The sequence below is a fragment of the Macrotis lagotis genome, chromosome 2 (genome assembly GCF_037893015.1).
Source record: "Macrotis lagotis isolate mMagLag1 chromosome 2, bilby.v1.9.chrom.fasta, whole genome shotgun sequence".
NCBI classification, from domain to species: Eukaryota; Metazoa; Chordata; class Mammalia; order Peramelemorphia; family Peramelidae; genus Macrotis; species Macrotis lagotis.
Genome location: NC_133659.1, coordinates 17,279,156 through 17,301,131, shown reverse-complemented (window position 1 = coordinate 17,301,131; position 21,976 = coordinate 17,279,156). Strand labels below are relative to the sequence as shown.

At 41.6% G+C, this 21,976-nt stretch overlaps 1 protein-coding gene and 1 long non-coding RNA gene across 6 annotated transcripts in view; both read left to right on the top strand.

Moving 5' to 3' along the window:
• The window catches only part of LOC141512392 (uncharacterized), a 40,430-nt gene extending 20,073 nt beyond the window's left edge, over positions 1 to 20,357 (top strand). Inside the window, exon 2 of the long non-coding RNA XR_012475472.1 lies at positions 855 to 20,357. This is a non-coding gene — a long non-coding RNA (uncharacterized LOC141512392). The remainder of the gene's footprint in view (positions 1 to 854) is intronic.
• The window catches only part of NFIA (nuclear factor I A), a 690,308-nt gene that overhangs the window by 292,311 nt on the left and 376,021 nt on the right, over positions 1 to 21,976 (top strand). The window lies entirely within an intron of this gene.

Sequence of the window (21,976 nt, the reverse complement as noted above, 5' to 3'; positions counted from 1 at the left end):
TAAGTGGCTTGCCCAAGGCCACACGGCTAGGTAATTATTAAGTGTCTGAGACCAGATTTGAACCCAGGTACTCCTGACTCCAAGGCCAGTGCTTTATCCACTATGCCACCTAGCCACCCCCCACACTCACCTTGTAAAGGTCATCTCTTTATGGTGCAACTTGGGGCAAAATTCCAGTCTAAGATCCCTCAAGTAGACTAGTTAGGGAGATGGGGGAGAAGAGATAATTAGCTCAAAAGAGAGAGTTTTGGGTAATGAGAAACAATACAGAAGATAGATTAAGACTTGAATCTGACTTGTAAGGGAGCTGGTCTCCATGAAGGCTAACTTACTCCACTCCCTCAAAGGAGATGGAGAATTCCATCTCTGGTCTACTTTTCTTAGAGATGATGCCCACAAGGGACTCCTAGACACTAATCAGTATTCTTCTTTTGTTGATAATCTACTTAAATTATCCTCTATCATCAGAACCCTTTTATGGAATTATCTTCTCCATTTGTACCATTCTGCTGTCTTGACTTGGAAATGTGGATTTATGTCTTTTTCTTAGTGTAAGGGTACCATAAATATTTAGGAATGCTTTGCCGTTATGGCAGGAGACTCATATAATATACATGTATGAGTGTGTTTGTATGCCTGTCTGTGTGTCTATATGTGTGTGTCTACCTATGTATATGTGTGTTTCTATCTTTGTATATGTGTGTGTGTATGAGTGTGTTTGTAGGAGTAGGTTAAAACACAGACTACAGCCTGGCAACTGGCTCATGGGCAGCTCCCCAGAACAGTGCCAAGGGCATAATGAGGGGCTCCTCTGTTGTGATTCATTTGGGTTTTGTTTTGTACCAAAATTGTAGAATGTTGGATGGACTTACCTTGGAGGCTCAGAAGATGCCAGGAGAAGCCTTGGGCATAGGTAGGAGCATCAGAAGTGGGCTCATCTTCCCAGCCTGTTTCAAACAAGGATGCCACTGTGGGTACAAGACACATGACTATGGAATGAATATTTGAATGAAATGACCTAAGTCTGTACCATTTCAGGGTCATGGGGCTTCAGAACAAAGTCAGCCCAGAGACATGGAAGGGTTCACCTCCGAGAATGAGGTAGGGCTTACATTTTAGAGACAGAGAGAGGTTGAGACGCAGAATGAGAGACAGAGATAAGAGAGTGAGAGTGAGAGAGAAGGAAAGAGAGAGAGAAGGAGAGAGAGAAGAAAGGGAATGACATAAAGGGAGAGAGAGAGAGAGAGAGAGGGGAGTGACACAGAGAGAGAAAGAGAGAGAGAGAGAGAGAAGAACAGAGAAAGAGAGAGGAGAGAGAAAGAAAAGAAAGACAGAAGGAGTGACATAAAGAAAAGAGAGAAAGAAAAGAAAAATGGAATGATAGGGAGAAAGAGAGGGAGCAACAGAGAGAGAGAGAGAGAGTTAGTGGAGAGAGAGAGGGAATGCTAAATCTTTATTTATGTATTTCCCCTTAGAAAGCAGGCCCCCAGCCTTGGTTTCTGATCTCGTTGGGGTGCGGGCTATTAGTCGTAACCCCTTTCCTCACATTGCATATGATATTTAATCCATCATCTTTGTTTTAAACAAACAATACGCAAGCTGTTACTGGCATTGGTAAGAAGCGGATGGTCCATCTGGAAAGCAGGAATATAGATCAGGGAAATAAGAGAATTAAAAATGGGTGTAATGGCAGATTTGCATGTGTAAAAAGCTTCCCGGGTGCCCAGCTTCGTTAGCAAACGATTCAGTCCAAGGCAAAACAGAGTCCCTTGTTTTCTTGAATTGGAGATGGTCTAAAGGGAATCTGGTAGGAAGAGTGACTCTAATGGGGAGAGGAGAAAAGCCGGGCTTTCCAGAAACAATGAAGTCATTGGACATTGAGCCCCTCTTATTTGGTTAGCTGGTGGTAGCAAAGTGCAATGGAAAGAGGACCAAACTGGAAATTGGCAATTTTGGCTTGACCATTGATTTGTCTGATGGCATTGGCTAGAGTCTTTCACTTCTCCAGGCCTCAGTTTCCTTCTCTATACGATGAGTCATTTGGATCACAGCATTCTTATGATTCATTCTAGCTCTATCATTCTAGAATTATTTACTAAGAATCCTAATGACTTTTTTTTTAAAGGCAGGTAGTGAATATAATGTTGAATAGCATAATTATAAAAGTTCGAAGGGAGGGCGAATGGTTCCCAGATTGTTTTGATAATGGCGCCATTGGGAAGTCAAGCCGCATCCTGGTTGGCCAGCAAGAGTTCTTTGTGATGGATTTGCTGCTTTCTCTACAAAGGCAGCTGAGGATGGAGTCATCGTAACCTGGCCTCCCTCCACAAGGGGAGGGAATCCAGGTGGCCATGTTCAAGTGTGGATGTGCTCAGTGAGGCTTTTGAAAATGGCAGCAAAGCCTTCACGGCGTCCAGAACAGCTGTGCTACTGGAGCACGGCCGCCATCTCGGGTTTGAGCCATCCCGGGTCCATCCTCCCAGCCCACCACTGTAGGGATGTTCAGGCCATAGGTCAGAGAGAAAGAGAGATAGAGACAGACTCAGAAAGAAAGACAGAGACAGATAGAGACAGAGAAAGAGGTAGAGAGAGAAAGACAGACAGACTCCTTTATTTTTTGTTTCTACTTGTGCTAGAGCCATTTATTATAGAAATCTTTTAAATGACCTTTGTTTTTTTGCTTATAAAAGGCTGAAAATTGATTTGGAAAAAATGACTTTGGAACTGGACTTTTTTTCCCTTGAAGATATTGATGATGTTTTGCTGCTGTATCACAAAGCAAAGTCCAAAGGGCCCAATCCTTGAACCCCCTTGGGCTGCTAACTACAAATACTAATATTAATATAAACATGAACACTCTGTTTTCTCCTGCTGGCTCTTATAGCATGTTTTGAAGACAACCATGGAGATTTGTAGGTAAAGAAATTGATGGTCAAGTTAAAAACCATTCTCTGGAGCAGCCCTCATGATCTAGCGGCTTCTCAAGTGCCCTTCAGAGCCCACAGAGATTCTGGAACATTTTATAGGGAATTGTGTTACCTGGAGAGGCTTGGGGTCATATGGAAACGTTTAAGAGCGTATGGAAAATGCTTTGAAAGGAAGGGGAGCGGGCCAACCCAACATGCTCCACATAACAAGGAGAGTCTAGGCCAGCATCCTGCTTTGAAGATTCAGATCAGGTCCAAGAGAGGCCCCTTGCACATGGTGGTCAGTCCTCTAGAGGTTCTCCAAGGGAACTTCTTGCCTCATGCAGGGATGGCAGACTGCTTGGTCAAATATCTATAATCTGAGATGAGTTTCTCTACTTCTCTAGGCCCCCAAAGGAATCTATAGTGGAAAGAGCTCTTGCATTTGGAGAGGACCAGGGTTCTAATCCTGTATCAGCTCCTTACTCCCTATGTGGCTATAGGCATACCACTTCATCATGATGGGTATATTTCCTCCTCTGTAAATGAGTGGGTGAACCTTGGCATTCTAAGTAGTTGATCTTTCTATAGCATTTTAATGTTTGTAAAATAAAACAAATATTTTATCCTTACCATTACCCTATGAGATAGGACTATTGTTTCTCCCATATTAGAGATGAGAGAAGTGAAACTGGGAGAGCCAGTGTAGGAGGCCAGATTTGAACTGAGGTTCCAGAGCCATTATTCTCTCCACTGAATTACATTGGATCCTGTCATCTCCTTCTGACTGACTGCCTGTTTCATTGTGGCCAAGTCATAGCAAAGGCTCTAGAATATAGTTTCCCTATCTGTAAAACTGGAAGATTGGACATAGATGGATGCCAAGTCACCATTTAGCTCTAAATCTGCATTTTTGCTATTAGAGAGGGCCCTCTAGGTTGACATCTATCTGCTAATCAATATTCAGCCACTTAGAAACTCCACCCAACTGCCGTCTCAATCAGTCCTTAAACAGTTCAGAAGGATCTGGTTTTTTTTTCCTTACTCAGGTAATATTGAAAATAGATTGGATCCCAGCTATTCAATTTATTGATTAGTATAGTGCCTGGTCATAATAAATGGTAATGTGGCAGGTTCTGAGGGATGAAAAACTGAAGTGTGATGTAGACTGTGTCTTTTAGGGGTCTACCGTGTACCAGGGTGGGCAATTAAGTGCAGACAGAAGAAAGGGGCAGGCATGATGGTTAGGAACAGCTCTGAGATCCTTTAGGATATGGCTTCTTTACTTGAGGGTCTGGGAACTTGAAAAAAAGAGTATTTGGATAAGTGTATTTCCATCTACTTGATTTCCTTGGCAATATTATGTATTTTATTTTATGCTTTTAATATCATTGCCATAGACTTGACCAGACTGATGGTAAAGGGCCCATGATACAAAGAAAGTTCTGGAAGGATTTGGATTAAAGGTTGCAGGATATTTCTGGTGAGTTTGTTTACCTTAGGTAATTATATATATATATATGCATATATATATATATATATATACATATATATATATATATATATATATATATCATGGTCTTTTCCTTTGGGTGCTTTGCTTCATAATTCAGCATCCCTGAGCTTCTAATAAATTTTGAGAAAGGACAATGGACTATCAGGAGATAGTTGATGCCAGATAATGAGGCTGGTTCAAACTGAGGGACTCTATTCCATAGAAAATTAATATATTCACATAGTATTTAAATGGTCAGTGGCCTGGGGGGAAAAAGTGGAGATCAAAGATTTTTTTTTTTACAAGCAGCAAAAGAAGATTAAGACTGGAGAAGTATTAAGAACTTGAAAAATGTAAATGAACTAAAAAGCCAGCTTGTCTAAGTGGCATAAAAAAGCCTTAGTGATGACCTGGTCCAGCCCCTCATTCTGCAGGTGAAGTAAGTGAGGTCCACCAACATGGACCACATCAGCCAACATCATCCATCTCTGACTTGGAGTAGGGGTCTCAGGATGTCATCCTCTCATACCTTTCTTTCATCTCTAAGAGATTAGATTTGGCATTGACAATTTTTGGTCACATGGATAGAACCTCTCTAAATGATATGAGAACTAGTTTTGCAGAAATCATTACAAAATAGTGTGCAGAAATAATCTGTATAAATCCATATTTCTGAATTTATAATGAACCATTTTTATTGATAACTTTTTCCATCACTTCAAGATACATCCCATCCGTATCCAGTGAGCCAACCCTTTAAAAGGAAAGAGGGGAAAAAAGCATCTTGGCAAAACCAATTGACATATCAGAGCCTGGCAATATAAGTACGATTTTCCATCTGCAGTTCTCCACCTCTGCAAAGAACAGAGCTAGAGGAATATTTTCTCAACTCCTCTCCAGGGCCAAGCTTATTGGTCATTAGAATCAGTCAGTACTAAACTTATTGGTCATTGGAATTGGGCAACATTTAACTTGTTGTTTAAAAGAAAGAAAGTGTATTTTGGGGACTCCTTGGGAGAAATAGACAGTTCACATTTTGAATTTGAAACCCACTAGTGTTCTCTGCCAGACACCAGAGGCAATTTTTGTTTGGCCAATGGCTCACTATGAGGATTCTCAATTTCCAGAAGCGTTTGTTTGCACTCGATTAAATTTTAGTTGAATGAGTTCCTGGAGGTCAGAGACTACATCCCCAGTATCTAGCAGAGTACCTTACTTACCCGGAGTACAATAGGAGATAAAGGCTGTGATTTTATTGGCATAATGAAGGAGGGAGTTCTACTGATGAAGGTCATCATGCAGTGCACCAGTCCTTCTTCCATTGCAGGTCAGCACCATCTTTGCAATGTTAAGAGTAATTAGCTTGCCCAGAATCACAAAGCCGGTAAGTATTAGGGGCAGGTCCAAGGATTCCTGTCTTAGAGACTCCACATAGTGAAGGAATCTACTAGAGAAATAGGTGCCTAATAAACACTGTTCAATTAAACTTATTAAATTACATCATTATAAATTTTGTAGGGAAGAGTATATCTTGCGCTTTTCTTTTCCTTTTTTCTTGGAGCAGCCCTTTAATTTGGAAAATCACAGTTTAGAACTCTCAACCAATTGCTAATGAGAAGTTTCTCTGCAATCCATAGATAACTGATCTATAGCTATATAACCAATATGTACGAGATTTGAACCCGTCTTCCTCGATCTAAGGTTAATATTGTAGATATTCCACTTTGTTGCTCTTTTCTCCTGCTATCTGTGTCAAAGACAGTCCTGGCTAGATTGTTTTTAAGTCTGACCCTATCTACATAGTTAAGGTAAGTGGTTTTTGAATTAATTTCTTTGTGTTGGCTAGTCCTGTTTCCCCAATTAGATTGTAAGATCTTTGATGATGAACCGGCCATAGTATGTGTTGTCCTAGAACCCCAATGGTGATTCAACAAATAGAGACACCTAGAAGCCCAGGCAGTTAGAAAGGGTTTGCTTATTGATTCAGAAAAGGAACAAATTCCCATTTGTGTTAAATCAGCTCATTTTAGTGGCTGGGGAGGGCAAGGGAACAGGAATGTGGCACTCATTGCCATTTTGCTTGGCCATGAATCTTTTTAATTTTCTACTTTGTATCAAAATAAGACTAATTTTCATCTCTAGGGCTTCCGAGGCTCCCTGGGTGATGGCGACAGGGATTCCTGGCACTATTTCTGACAATGTTCTGGACAGCAAAGCATTCACCCTATTGCCCTATGACTATATGGCTGCTGTTCCCTTTTAAACAAAGTGGAAAGAAGTTAGCACTTGTACCCAAGGGAGGAGAAAGTTAATGGATAGAAAAAGATAGAATTTACTTAAGAAAACAGTGGAATTAAACTCTGGACAAAACATGCATCAGTGATGCATAACATTTTTGTTAATTGGGTCTTAACAGGTTTCTGACTCATACCGCTGTAGAAGTGGGTCGTACTAGACCATGCCTGCTAGAAGTGTAGCCTGCAGCTCTGACATCTATTGTCTTGTTGGGGCCAACTCACCAACATTTCTGGGCTGGCTGTTTATAGGAGAAGGTGTTCTGACTTGTGTGGAGTCAACGAATATCAATTCATCGTGCAGTTTATTAATTGTCTTCTATGTGCCCTGTTGATTCCGAGGAATGAAAAGACAAAAATGAAACAATGACTGCCCTCAAGGAACTTACTTCCTACTTGGAGGAAGCAGACTGTTGTAGAGAGATAAATGAAGGTGGGGAAACCACTCACTCCTGGGGAATGAGGGAAAGCTTCTTAGAGAAGGTGACCCAAGCACTTGGATATCATTTATCTTGACTAATTCTAGTGGAAACTCAAAGAGTTTGATCCCATTAGGAAACTTAGGCTTTTATGTGGCACAGAGTCCACTTAGTTAATTTGTTTGCTTTTTTTATTGGAATAACTTTTCTGCAGCTCAATTAATCACTTAATTCTAAGAGGGAATAATAAAATGTCCATTAAAGACCCTTATATTCCACACAAACCAGGACTATGATAGTTTCATATTTCTAAAACAGAGACCCCCACTCTCTAACCCCACTTCATCCCCACCCCATGTATTTAACTTCTAATTTTTTTTCTGCCTGTCCTTCCCCCAATTTCTCAATATTGTTGGTACCTCCTTTCCACTGCCTGTATGGGCTCTGATCGAAGCAGGACCAAACAAGTGTCTGTAGCAAGATTAATTAAAATGTAAAAATGTGCCTAACTATGGTAAATTCTCCTTTCTCTGAGATGATCGTTCTTTGCTAAAATCCTCCTTCCCCCCCAACATCCCCCCCTCCAACATAATGGATGCATTTCCCGGCAACTCAAAATCTTCCATTGCTAGTAAAATAACTGTGATGCTATCTCTCTTAATTAGTGGTGACAAAAAGATCAATTAATGTTATAATTAAAAACAGTGTCTTTAGATCTGTTGGTGGCTGTGAACAAATGTGATGATGACTCTGTTTGCTGACATGGGTGGGCTGGGTTATCCTTGTTTCCTTTGGACGGGAGGTCCAGGCAAGCACACTGAAAGATGGAGAGATGGCAGAGAAGCTCCTCTCCTCCACAAGACCCTTCAAACGTAGGCAAGTTTTCTCATCCCATGGCGTCTTGTGAGATATTTTCATCCTCTACTTCTGGAGTTCTTGTCAAGAAGTATTTTTAAAGTGAATTTTTAGTCAAGTTCAAACTATTGAGTTGAGCGGGGGGCCAGGGAAGGTGCTATAAAGATGAAAATGGAATAATCACCTCTGCCCTCAAGGAGTTTACATTCTGAAGAGTTAGGGTGGGTAGGTAGAACATGTAAATACAAAGTAGACTTAATTTCTAGGGTTGGAGGATGGGGAGGTAGAAATGAGAATCTGGGAGGTGATGCTTGGTTCATGTTTGGATGTCAAGGGCTTAGGGCTTTATGTTGAAAGGGAAAAAAAGAAAAGAAAAAAATCATGACAGCCTCCCCCCTGCCTCCGACAATACGGGAACCTCCAGTCCTGTGTCGTGGGCAGATTTGGGCCTGCACGTGATGGGGATTTTTATTGTGGAGTGGGAGACGAGTGTGTGATTTTTTGCAGATCTGCCGGGCCTTTCTCCTGATAGAGAGCAAGCTGTTTTTCATATAGCATAGGCTGGGAAAGCTCTGTTTCTGTTAAAAGGGTAACCGTATCTCTTTCTGAGCGGTTGCCAAGCAGATGTAGACATTTGGAATGGACCCAGAAAACTTCTCCAACCGATACTTTGGTGACTTGTTCCCATTTTCCTCCTGCTCCTGGCAGGGATTTCAGTTAGTGATGAACATCATTTCACATTGGTGGGACATCATTTGAGAGGTTTCTTTAGAAAGAATGAAATGCTGTCCGATGGAGAGGGGTTCCTTAGCCCCGCTTTTCAGAATAACGGGAGGAATATTCTGATTTCATGGTTATATTATGAAATCTGGGTAGAAAGAACCAAAGAAACCCTTATAAAAAAGGACAGGGAGTTACTTGGTGTTTTGTGACAAATCAGAGCTATAGCTAGGTATCTTTCCAATTGGGGCAGACACCCCAGATCAACCCCAGCTTTATACAATGTCTCCTCAGTTGAGGGGTAGTGAGACACCAAACCAGTTGGCCATGTGATATCCAACTATTTTAATTAATTTTTCTCACTAACTGGATGCTGAGTGATCTTATTTCTGAGAAGGGACTGTGAGTGTTGCCTGTCTTCTCTCGTTTTGTTGTCCCTGGGACAAAGCCCCAGATGCTCTGCCCTTGGTTGAGTTCTGTTACTGAGAGGCTAACCCTTTGAGATTAGGGGCTCCTAGAAACAGCTTTGCCTTCTGATTTCAAACCATAACTGGACGCTGCTCAATTTCTCCATCTTGAGAAGATTGCAAAATGTTTTTGGTATGTGTATGTATGTGTTAAATAATTATTATGTTTTTAAAATAAATTTGAGGCCGTTAAATGTCAATTTGCTTGGGGTTGACCCAAGGAACAAGCTTTCTCTCCAAGTTGGCTGGGAGCAGATATGGGTTAATACCATAAACCCTTTGCTCAGGTAACTTGGAAGTAATTGAAACTCCCTGATCTGCCAAAGTGCTTTTGCAAACGTTTGCAAAGGATTCTGAGGTGAGAAGGTTAAAGAAGGAACGTCCAGACTCAGTACTCTGCTGGGATTCATTGGTCAGCCCTAAGCCGGCTTGGTGGGTCTAGCAGGGGTGGGGGCACAGGCAGGAAGGGAGGTTCAGAAAAAAAAGAAAGCTCTAGAAAAAACTTCCAATCTGTTTCTTTTTTGAGGAGGAGGGGACACCGCACTTGAGCTACACATGTTAAAAACATATAACAAATCGTAGATCATACAAAGGGATTACTGGAGTTCAGAACATGGCTGAGGGTCTTGATGTCAGATTTCCTTACACAATAGAGGGCTTTTTGTTTCAGAATTCACTCTTGGCTTGAGACTCCCGACCGCCGCTGGTGATTTCCTGCCCATCAGTGCAGAACTGGAGACGGGGGAGTCGGGCCTTTTTTCCCCCTTTTTTCTTTTTTAGGACTGTGCTTTGTGTCGGTTAAATAGAAAGAAAGAGGGGAGAAAGAAGAGAAAGGAGGAGAAAAGAAAAAAAAAACTTGTCTGAAACAAGGTCCTTGTTTTAAGATCCTGGATTTTTAAAAATAGAAAATTATTCTCCAAAAGAGCCCCCGTCAAACTGTTTCACATCTCTCTCCTCTTCCCAGAGGCTTTTCTGGTACTTTTTCCCCCTTCCTTCACAGCATGGGAGCAAATGTGGAGGTCAGAGAGCCCTGGCCCTGCTATTTTCTTTGGGTGTTTGAAAAGGCTTGGTGTGCATGTGTGTGTGTGTGTGTGTTTGTGTGTGAAGGGGGGTGGTTGTGCTGAGCTGACCTAATGAAAATTAGAAAGGTTGATCTGGGATCTTAATCATAATTATTTAAGTATTTCTGTGAGGCTCTATGTGATCTTGTACTGAGTTGAACCATTTTACAGAGCAGGAAACTGAGGCTGAGATCAAGGGAGTTTCTTGTGTCAGTTTTCATAGAAGCTCACAATTCATAACTAAATTCCAGAACTGGCTCCATATCATAGAGTCTATTGGTGTGTGTGTTTTTTCCATAGATACAGGTAAAGTTTCTCTTTGGGTGGCAATACACAACATCTCCTGAATACACACACACACACATACACACACACACACACACACACACACACACACACGCCTCTTTTACATAGTTGTCCATAGATAATCATAAGTTGTGTGTTTCTCCATAGATACAGATAAATTTTCTCTTTGGGAGTCAATAGAAACATCTGAATGGAGACATACACACACATATATCCTTTGTAACTGTCCAATGACATCTATAAGCTGTGTGTTTCTCCATATTATACGGGTAATTTTCTTTTGGGTGTCAATACTCAATAGCTCTCTGGACACACACACACACACACACACACACACACACACACACACACCCCTTTATTTAACTGTCCATCAATATCCATAAACTTTCCTCCCTGACTCTCAGTTTCCCCCATTAGCAGAACAGATTATTTAAAACCTTTCTTCTATGACTTCTATATTCTGCTCTCTCCTGGAAAATCAGGAAAAGGTGGGGAACCAAGACATATCTTCAGTTGGACCAAATGCTCCCTACTTCCTTTGGTCCATTAGCATTCAAGACACAATAGCCTCGATCTGAGCAGGGTTCTGGGGGATACTTCCCCATCCTAATCTAAGTCACTTATTGAATTAGAGTTTGGGAGCACCCTTGTTTGTGTTTATCAAACATCAAAGATAGTTTATTTTCTGTGGCATAGTTTTAAGAATTCTAGACTTAAGAGTTTGGGTAACCTGGGTTCAAATTCCATCTCTGGTACTTCCTAACTGGATGACCACAGACAAGTCATGTAATTCCCAAGACTCAGTTTCCCTACGGAAAATGAGGACTTGGGCTAGAGGTAGACTGGGCTGGATCCTGAGGTTCTTCATTTCTTCACTGGTAAAATGAAGAAGGATTGGATAAGATGAACTCTAACTGGATAAAGCACCAGGCCTAGAGTCGAGCGGACTTGTCTTCCCAAGCGAAGTCAAATCTAGTTTCAGACACTTAGGGCAAGTCACTTCATCCTGTTTGCCTCAGTTTCTTCATGTGTAAAATGAGCTAGAGAAGGAAATGGTAAACCACTCCAGTATCTCTGCCAAGAAAACCTCAAAGAGGGTCATACAACTGGAAACAACTGAAACAACACTTTTCCTTTCAACTCTGAATCTATGATCTTATGGATCATTATGGGCCTGTAAGAGGAGGGATTTGGACTGGCTGACCCCCAGAGTCCCTTCCAGAGTTAGAAGAGGATGGGGAGGGGGCTAGTATTTCCCAATAGAATTAAGATATTCCTATTTTAACCTTAAGGTTTTCTAGAAACACCTTCATGACCTCTGGAAGTTACAATAAAGGAACTGGATGGGATTTCCAAATTGTATCTAACTGCAGTTTGGGGACGTTTGAACTAAGTGCTAACAAGCCCATGTACACAACCATAGAAAGTCTTGAGTCAAAGCTATATCATCAACTGAAGGGCTTCAAAAGAAAAAAGTGGTGATTTTATAATAATTAGGTTCTCAAGCAAGCCACCAAAAGTGATGGAAAGGAAAAGAGGAAATAGGAGTTGATGAAAACCAAATGGAAGCATACTCAGACACTTGTTTTTTATTTGGATGTCTAGGGAAAACAGTGAAAATACCACAGGACCCTTCTATCGATTTATAGCCAAAGGGTAGAAACTACAATTATGTTTTATAGACTTGAGGGACATGAAAGCAGGAAGGAACCCATGAAAGTTGGAACCTTGACTATAAAAGGGTAAAGATGAGAAGGGACCTTAGAAAGGAGACTATCAGAGGGGGAAGGAAGTTCAAGACCATCTAGTCTAACAATCTCATTGTACACAAAGGGAAGCCAAGACCCACTAAGGGACAGTAACTTGCCCACAGTCTTCAAGTTAGTGCAAAGACAGCAATCTAATTCTGGTTTCCTAAATTATTCTATCACAGCATGTTGCTTCCCTGAATTTTAATTGCATTTAGTTCCAAGAAGGAAAGAAAATTTTAAAAAATCCTTCCAAAACAAGGTGACTAGATATCCCTTGATAGTAGATTTTCTATTTAGAGTCAGCCATTTATAAATGAAGGAGGTGAAGTATATAGAGCACCAGCCCTAGAATCAGGAAGACCTAAATTCAAATCTGGTCTTAGACACTTATGGTCTGTGTGACCTTAGGCGAGTCACTTAACCCTGATTGTCTCAAAAAATTAATAAGGGATATATTCGATGCTGTCACATTGTTTTGAATTCTTCTGTTTGGGATTCAAATCCCTCCACAGTCTGTTGATTGTTATTCACTGTAGTCTAGTGTGTAGAATGGTGGCACTAGAATAAGAAAGACCAGCCTTCGATCCATACTACTCTCTGATTCTGGGAAGGTCACTACATCTCTGCCCTCTGCCCCCAGGAAACTCTCTAAGCTCTCAGAGACACTGAGGAAGACTGCCAGGCCAGAGTTCACATATTTGTTTATCTTTCCTGGTAGGAATATGAGTAATATCTCATCTCCTCTTTTCCATTGGTTCCTATTCCCCCCTGCCAGCCTTGTGGGAGGAGATGTTGGTTTGCTTTATTGAAATCATTATTCAGGGTAAATAAATCTAAGTGACAAGTTACAGGACCTAGCAGGATCACAAGATTTTTAGAGTTAGTCCTGGAAGGATTCTTATTATTACTCCTGCAGAGATTCTTAATCTGGAGTCTGTAAACTTGACTTGTGGGATAACATAATAACTGCATTTCTATATAATTCGTTTCCATTTTAATCTTGTGGATATTAATTTTTTCATTGGAAAAACATGATTCTGAGAAGGGCTTCATCAGACTACCAAAGGAGTCCTTTACCTAAAAAAATGATTAGAAACCTTTGAATTTAGATTCGAGAGCCTCGTTTTACAGGTGGGGAAACTGAGGCCCAGGGAGAGAGTGCCTGCCAACACTCAGGGGGAAACAGCAGAGCTTGGATTCCTTTGTGTCTTCCTTCCTCAACATCCCACAGGTAAGCACTGGAGGCTGGGAAGTGAACCCACGCTGTCAGTTTGGGCTGCTTCCCACCTTTGTCCAGATATTCTTTCCAGAAACGTGATGTTATTTCCGTCTGCTTGCCGCCGAGAGGCCGGGTTTCACATGTTCCACTAAAGTTTGATTCCTGGTGCTCCCATCTGGCTTTCCTCCTTGATTAGCCTTAATCAAACCCTGTACATTCCATGACTTATTAAAGCTATTTTTCCTGACAAGCAAAGACGGTCTTAACAAGCCAGGCTCATCTGTGTTGAAACCAAAGCCGAGTTAAGATGGGGTTTTAGGTCCTCATTAGAGCCCACAGCATGGAGTATGAGGGGAAATGATGAAATGGTGCCCCGAGAAACAGCTCTTCTTTAAATTTAATTAGACAAATTATATGCGACCCAGTAGATTCAATCAACATTCGGGCTAATAAAAAGCTTGAATAGTATAAAAGGCCTGGGGGAGGGGCTCAACCCTTCCAAAACTTTGTGAAAGGATCATAAATCTAGGGGGAACCTTTGAGATCATCCAATCCCACTTTCCTCGTTTTGTAGCAGTGGAAATCTGAGGTTTGGCTAAGTGATTAAGTGACTCGCCCAAGGTCATCCAGTAAGTGGCAAAGGCACATTTGAACCCTGGTCTTCTGACTGTGAATGTTGCCATCTTTTTTGTCACATCTCACTGCCTTCCCTCGTTCAATTAATGCCAGACTTAGGTCAGCTTTAATATTGATTTGCAAATTAAATAAATGAGACTTTCCTTGGAATGGAGAGGGAGGGTGGGGAGTTACTCTTAACCCTTTCTTTGTGGTTTTCCCCAATAAACATGTATCCCATGGAAGAAGGCTTAGATTCTGGGTTGACCCCAGATGGCAGATCCAGGATCATTGGGGGGGGGGGGGCACAAGAGTTCATTTTGTCATAATAAAAGAAGGAACTTGCTAGCATTCACAGTCATCCAGAAATGACATGGGCTGCCTTGGGTGTCATGGTAGAGGGCTTTGGAAGGATCTAGAGTTAGTACACACCTCAGAGATTCTATAGAGTCCAGATTTCATTCAATAGATATTTGAGATGAAATTAATGTTTCCTTGGCTCTATATGGCTGGATCCAGTCAAGGTAAGCTGCCTGAGGGCAGGGACCCTCCATCATTTTGGTCTTTGTATTCACACTGCCACTACAGTGTCTTATGGGTAGTTGTCCTATATGATTGTTGAATCAAATTGGGCCCAGTGGGCCTTGACATTCCTTCCAACTCCGAAGCTGACATTAGACGTTTTGTGCTTCTATAAACATTGGAAATAGATCCCATTTTATTCAGGCTTAATGAACGTCATTGTTTATGGATATCCTGATGAGGAATATTAGAAACAGGCCCTCAATTAACTCGTAAAGGAAGGGTCTGACCAGACTGGACTGCTTGCCATCTCTCCCACAAGACAGACCATTTCCTGACTTCTAATATTTGTAAAAGCTGGGTCCCCCACCTGGAATCCACTCCTGTCTTCTTTCCACCTTTGGGATACTTGGAGGTGCTACTCACGCTTCATCTACTATAGGAAACTCTTCCCTCCAGTTTTAAGTTCCCTTTTCCTCCTTGAATTATCCGTTTTTAATTATCTATGCAACATGTTTCCCCTCCCTAGTAGAATGTCAACTTTTTGGAGGAAAGGACAGGAAAGGACATTTCTGTCTCTATCTCCACAGAGTAGAGTCTAGTAGGCCTGAAGTTTAGAAGTGGAAGGCCAAAGGAAGCTTCTAGTGTTCCCTCAAGGAACCCTGACATAGATGATAATCAAAATCATCATTAGTTACCATTGCTAGAGCATTTTAGGATTTGCAAAGCACTTTACAAATAGGATCATGTGCTCCTCAGGACAATGCTGGGACCTAGTATTATATCCATTTTTACAGAGGAGGAAACTGAGGCAGACAGGTCAAGCTATTTGTCCAGGTTCACACGGCTAATGAGTGCCTGAGGTTGGATGATCGGGTCTTCATGTTAAGTGCTCTATCCGCAGTGTCATCTCACTGGCTCATGTCAGTTAAGTGAAACGTATACTGTGTTGGAGAGAGACAGAGACAGAAAGAGAGAGACAGAGACACACAGAGACAGAAACAAAGGAACAGTGAGACAGAGAGTCACAGAGTCACAAAGTCAGACAGAGAGATAGAGATAGAGAAACAGGGAGAGAGATAGACACAGACAGGCAAACTACAAGAGCGAGGAAGAAGAGACCCTTCCAAGGACATAGAGCATTTTGGGGGTCCTTCTCTCTCTCTTCCAGATTAGGATCATTATTTATACTTCAACAGCAGGCCTCAGCTTTACTGCCCCTTCCAGAGGTGGCTGCTACAGGCACATGATACTCCCCTTTGCTTCAGAACATGTTCCTGTCCTGGTCGGATGCTGGTGGTCTCTGATTCTTCCCACAAGGACCCTTTTGGCTTTCTCCAGCTCCTTGCCCAAGAGAGACTGCCCGAGATGACTCCCAGCTCTCTGTCACACCGTCCATCGTCCCTGGGCGGCTGGGCCAGAGAAAGGACCATGCAACAGTGAAATTTGATCCCTGAAGTGATAGATGCTGCTTCCTGCCAGTTAATTAGTGTGTTATAATTAAAGGCTCCATATGAGCCCTTAATTCAGTTCAGTGGTTTCCATTCTAAGAAGGAAACTTTCTGTGGCAGGAGAAGAAAATCTATCAGAGAAGTGTTGCCCAGTGAAGTGGTGCAAGATTTTTGGAGTCAGATGACCTGGGTTCAAATCTTCTCCCTTAATGTTTGTGTGACCTTGAACAAGTCTTTACATGACTTATTTCCTTTTATATAAGAGGCAAAGGTAGACCTGACTGCCTCTGAGGCCAACTCTTAGTCTGTCTCAATGGCAACCCCCCACCTCTAGCTTGATGGTGAACTCTATCATTATCCCTTAAGGGAGCCATTTAGCCTCATTTTAATGTTGGTTCACTAGGCCTTGCCTCAGTGGCATTATTAATGCCACAAATGAAGCATTTATTTAGCCCTTCCTGTATGAGTTAAGTAAGAGCTGGTCTCTGTGACCTTGGTCAAGTCCCCTAATCTGTGGAATGACAAGTGTGACTTCTGAGGTTCTTTCAGTTCTAGATCTGTGACCTCCTCATCCTTCCTGGCACAGAAATGCTAAAACTTTATAATTCAGTTCAGACTGCCAAGGGAGGCATTGGAAGTGACTGGAACCAAGTGGGATTAATAGAAGGATGCTTCTCAGGAGAAAGTGGTGGCAAAGATGGACCAGGGGAAGTGACAGAAGGCAGGGATCAGGGTTGGGGGGACAGCTGAGGGCCTGCAGCGATGTCAAGGGAACCCACAAAATCACCATCTATTAGCCAATGGGAGAGCCAGGGATGGCCTCCTGGTAATGATGGCAGCTAACAATTTTATAGTGATTTAAAAACAGAACTTCCTGCACACTATTCCCAATTAACGGTTAACAATCTTGTGAGGCAGCTACCATAGCTATTTTTATATCCATTTTACAAGTAAAGAAACTGAGGTTCAGCCAGGTGACTTGTCCAGGGCCCCACAGGCAGTAAATTTCAGGCCTGGGAATAGAATCAAGGATTTCCCATCTTCATGAAGGGCATTTTATCCTCCAAAGCAGATGCCTTTTTCTTTTATTTCCTTTTCATCCTTTATTTCTTTTTGAGAGTCATCATTTTGAGGTCTATTTAACTTTGTATGTGGTGTGTTTATTGAGTACCCAAACTAGAGTTGATTTCTGGAGTATTAACATTAAATCACTTTTCTCCAGAGCCCAGGGAAGGTTTACAAAGTCCTTTCTCTACTACGGATTTGTGAGATAGATAGTATAAATACAATTAACCATTTTTACAGGTGGAGAAACTGAGGCTCAGGGAGATAACATGATTTGTACAGAGTCACACAGCCAGTCCTCTATTCTTATATAAAACATGCTTTGATTCTCCACTCTTCTCCTTCTTATATGTTCATTTATATACCTAACACTTGGTCTAACAGAATGTAAGCTTCTAGAGGGCAGGAACTGGGTCCATTTTTATTTACATTGGCTCTCTAGCAATTAGTACAGTGGCATAGCTATAGAGAGAATGTTGAATAAATGTTGTTGACCAACTCATCAATTGGTTTGTAGACCCTAGAGCTTAACACAATGATAGTGAGGGTTTAATGTTTATTCATTCATTCATTCATTCATTCATTCACAAGTTTCCCTAGATTGCTTCCTTGCCCTCCTCCCGCTGCCTCATAAAGGATGGGCTTTCCCTCTCTACAGAGTCACCATCTTAAAGGCAAAGACGGTACAATTGTTCTTCTTGGGCCTTGTGCAAGTAGCTGCTTAATGACTAATGGGTAAATGGAATTCAGTTTGCACGGAAACTTAAAAGTAAGATTTTAAAGCATAAAATGCTCAACTCAGATCTGCCACAACCAAAAAGACTGCACTCTCAAATGAGAAATTAAGTTGCAAAGAGGGAAAAGAAATTGTTTATTATGGCTCAAAATTTTAATCACCCAAGGGCTGCAGAGTTAAAAATAGACACTTCTGCCTTCTGTTTATGGTAAACTTGGCTGAGTCCTGGCAAATTTCAAGGCTGAACATATTGTATGTTATTTTTGCTTAATTTTAGATTCCACATTTTTAAATTATTTCTTACAAGAAGCATATTTCAGACTATAAACTTAGCCCAAAGAACAGGATTCTTCAGTTCTCCCCATATTGAAACTCCTTTGAAAATAGTAAACTCCAGTTTTAGGTTTTTCCCTCTTCCCCAGAGTCCAAATGGAGACCTCTCAGAGGCTGACGTTATGAATGAACATGGGAATATTGAATTTAGGAGCATCTCATCCCAAGCTTTCTGGTTCCCATGCTCATCTGTTCTGTCTTCTCAATGGTGTACTAGGAAGGTTGGTTGATGGCCAAGAAGACTCCTATAGACCTTCAGTTTTAAGCTCTGATAAGCTCCGGCAGATGTAGTTCATTCAATAACATTTCACAAACATTTAACAAGGATCTCCTCTCTGGTGAGGATATAAGGGAAAATGGTGACGCTGTGCAGACAGGGCTGGGCTTGGGGTTAGGAAGACTTGAGTTCGAGGCCTATCTCAGATACTATCTAGCTGGGGGGGGGTCTCTAAATAAGTTGCATTAACTCTTCTCAGCCTCTGTTTCCTCATCTATAAAAAGACATGGTTAGACTAGGTGGTTTCTGAGATTTCCTCCAGCTTTGGCAGTAGGATGCTCGGCTTAGATCAGTGGTCAGTTTTCAGATAATCACAGAATAGGGTATATCCAGTGATTTTCTTAAATGGATCTTTCCAAGGAAGGAAGGTCGAGGTTGGCATTTCCTTCCGGGAATCTGACCCAACAGCTTCCAGCTATAACCACTGGACAGGGCTTCCTTTCAAATGGAAAGCCCAGATCTGGCCTGGCAAGAGCTCCTGTGGCTACTCTGTGGTCCAGGAGGTAAAGAGATTATTTAGGCAACCTTCCTCTCTTCTGCTCAGGGTTGTGAGTAGCTAGCTGCCCACTGTTGACTGCCTAGCTCTTCTGTCTTAGAGGAAATGCCCTTAGGATAGCCTCATCCTGCTTACCTGGGTTCTTAACCCACCTGGGTCATTCTACTGAGACCCCTCTGAGAAGCAGGTGACCTTATAACTGATATCAACATCTCAAAATGGAATGTGGCTATAAACAAGAAGGCACTTTATAAATCTTAGAGTCTAATGACCTGGGTTCAAATCTTGCCTCTACTACTGACCATCTGTGTGACCTTGAAAAAAATACTTAAGTTTTCTGGACCTTAATTTCCTCATCTGTAAAATGAAGAGGTGATGGGCAAAGTGTAAGTCCTCTAATGCTGGGAGACTTGGGGTCAAATTCTGGTATTTAATAACTGGGTCATCTTGGACTAGTCACTTCCTTTTTTCATCATCTACAAAACGAAGGGTTTGGACAAGATAGCTTCTAAGGCCCCTTTCAGCTCTTAAAGATGATCCTTTGATTCTCATTACGACGGTTTATAGAAAGATGGACTTTCCTTATCTCTAAAATGGGAGTAGTCCCCAAAGCACCCACTTGTAGGTTGTGATGCTCAACTAAGATCAATCTTTTCATTAACAAGCTTATTTTTTGGAATAAGTTTTTGTTTCTTTTGTATTAACATCACTTAGATTCTCTCCTTTGTCCATTTTCCCATGCTAAAGAGCAATTCCTTATAGCATAGATTTTTTAAAAACAAAAAAAGATGGAAAAAAATCAGAAACACAAAATAATGATGCACCAGTAAAACTTGACATATATGCTATTCCACATTCATGGACCCCCTCACCTCCAGGGGAGGGTTTTTTCTCTTTCTCTTTTTGGTCAAAGAGCATTCATTGGGAGTTCAGTGAATGATGAGCACTGCTCTAAATATCAGATTGGAAGGACAAAGAAGACCCAAATTAGAAATTCTTACACAAATAAAATAAGCTGTAGGCAGACAAAGTTGCGTAAGTGAGGTCTGACCTGGATCTCCTTGGAAATCCCCTGGTGCGGTCTGAGGAAGGGCCAACCCCATTGGGCTTAGCATTGAAGACCACTGTAGTTGGTTTACAAGAAGGCTGTAGTTTCCTGCTAACTGCCTGGCCCCCTCCCGCTCCTGGAAGGGTTTTTGACTGAATCCTTGTTTTCCTTATTATGACTTTGTCATAATCATAACTTTAAAATGCATCGTCAATGATAATAATGATCATTATTCTTTAAGATAATAGAAAATAAGGTAAGATTACCCTTACATACACACACACACACACACACACACACACACACACACACACACACACATCAGACACCAAAGACACCAATCTACAATCTAGTCTGTTAGTTGATCTCTGGGCCAATAATGATTATTAACCTTATGCCTCTGTTGTTGAGTTCCATGTTTCAATAGAGGCAAGTCCAGGCTTCAAGAAAGAGAAGGTAACACGTTCAGAAGGTGATCTTGTTACAAAATCTCTATCCTTCCCTCATTGCTTCAAGTAGGTCTAGATCTGTTTTTTTTTTCCTTCTTCCTTCCTTCCCTCCCTCCCTCCTTCCTTCCTCCCTCCCTCCCTCCCTCCCTCCCTCCTCCCTCCCTCCCTCCCTCCCTCCCTCCCTTCCTTCCTTCCTTCCTTCCTTCCTTCCTTCCTTCCTTCCTTCCTTCCTTCCTTCCTTCCTTCCTTCCTTCCTTCCTCTCCTCTTTCCTGTCTTCCTAGCTTTTTGTTTCTCTCTTACCTTTCTTTTCAGTATTTATTATTCCTCCCTCCCATCCAGTTGAATATCAAAAAGGATAAATAAAACCTTTTGGACAAATATGTATCATCCAACAAAATAATTCTCATATTGTTCATGTGCACAAATGTGTGTCTCATTCTGCATTTTTGAGTCTGTGACTTCTCTGGCAGGAGGATAATCATTCTCACTTTACAGATAGGGAAACTGAGGCTTAAAGGCTACATATTTTGCTAGGGATTGGGTGTCATACAACTGAAAGTGTCCAGCTTGGATTTTGGAACTGTCTTTGTTGACTCTGAGATTAGAGCTCTTTCTATTATACCTGGTTTCCTATTTTGATGAAAATTGCATAAGATATTGGATGAGCCAGGCAGTAATAATAGGGATCAGAATTACCCAAGTTGGTGATTTAAAATTGATTTATAGATGATTTTGTTTAGATCGGTTTTATCTTCTGGGCTGGTAGTATCAGCTGACTGGAGCAGGGAAGCTGACCAGGACTGGCTTGCCCTGAATCTTTAACCCCATCCAGTGATAGTCCTGACTGGGCCCAACCAGTTGGGTAAAATGGGGAGTCCCTGATGCTTCTGCTGGCAGGACCAGAAAAGACTTCAAGGGGGATTTGGTGAGCTCTTAGCAGTGTGCTGCTGAGTGTTGGATGCATTTCCATCTAGAAACATTAATTATCTATATGTAGAGGACTGTCGGCACTGCTCTCTGTCATTTGGGGGGCTCTTGTGGCCTGGCCTGGGGCTTACATGCCCATGCATTACACTGTTTTTGTGGCCAAATGCGTTTGATGTTTCAAATGATGACTTGGGTAGGATCCTTTAGTGCATGGCCCCTTGGAAGTTGGGGCATCATTATGGGAAATGTTGAAAAATCAAAGAAGATAATATATGTAAATATTTTGTAAACCTTCGAATATCATAGTAATGTTAGCTGTTATTGTCAAAAGTAGTAATAATAGTAGCAGCAGTAACAACAGTAGCAGTAGCTGAGGTTGTAGTTGTAGCAATAGAAGTGGTTGTCTGTTGCAGTAGTAATAATAGCAGTAGTAGTAGCAGCAGCAGCAGCAGTACTAGTAGTAGTAGTAGCAGAAGTAGTAGTAGTAATAGTGGTAGTAGTAGTAGTAGTAGTAGTAGTAGTAGTAGTAGTGGCAGTAGTAGTAGTAGTAATAGCAGCAGTAT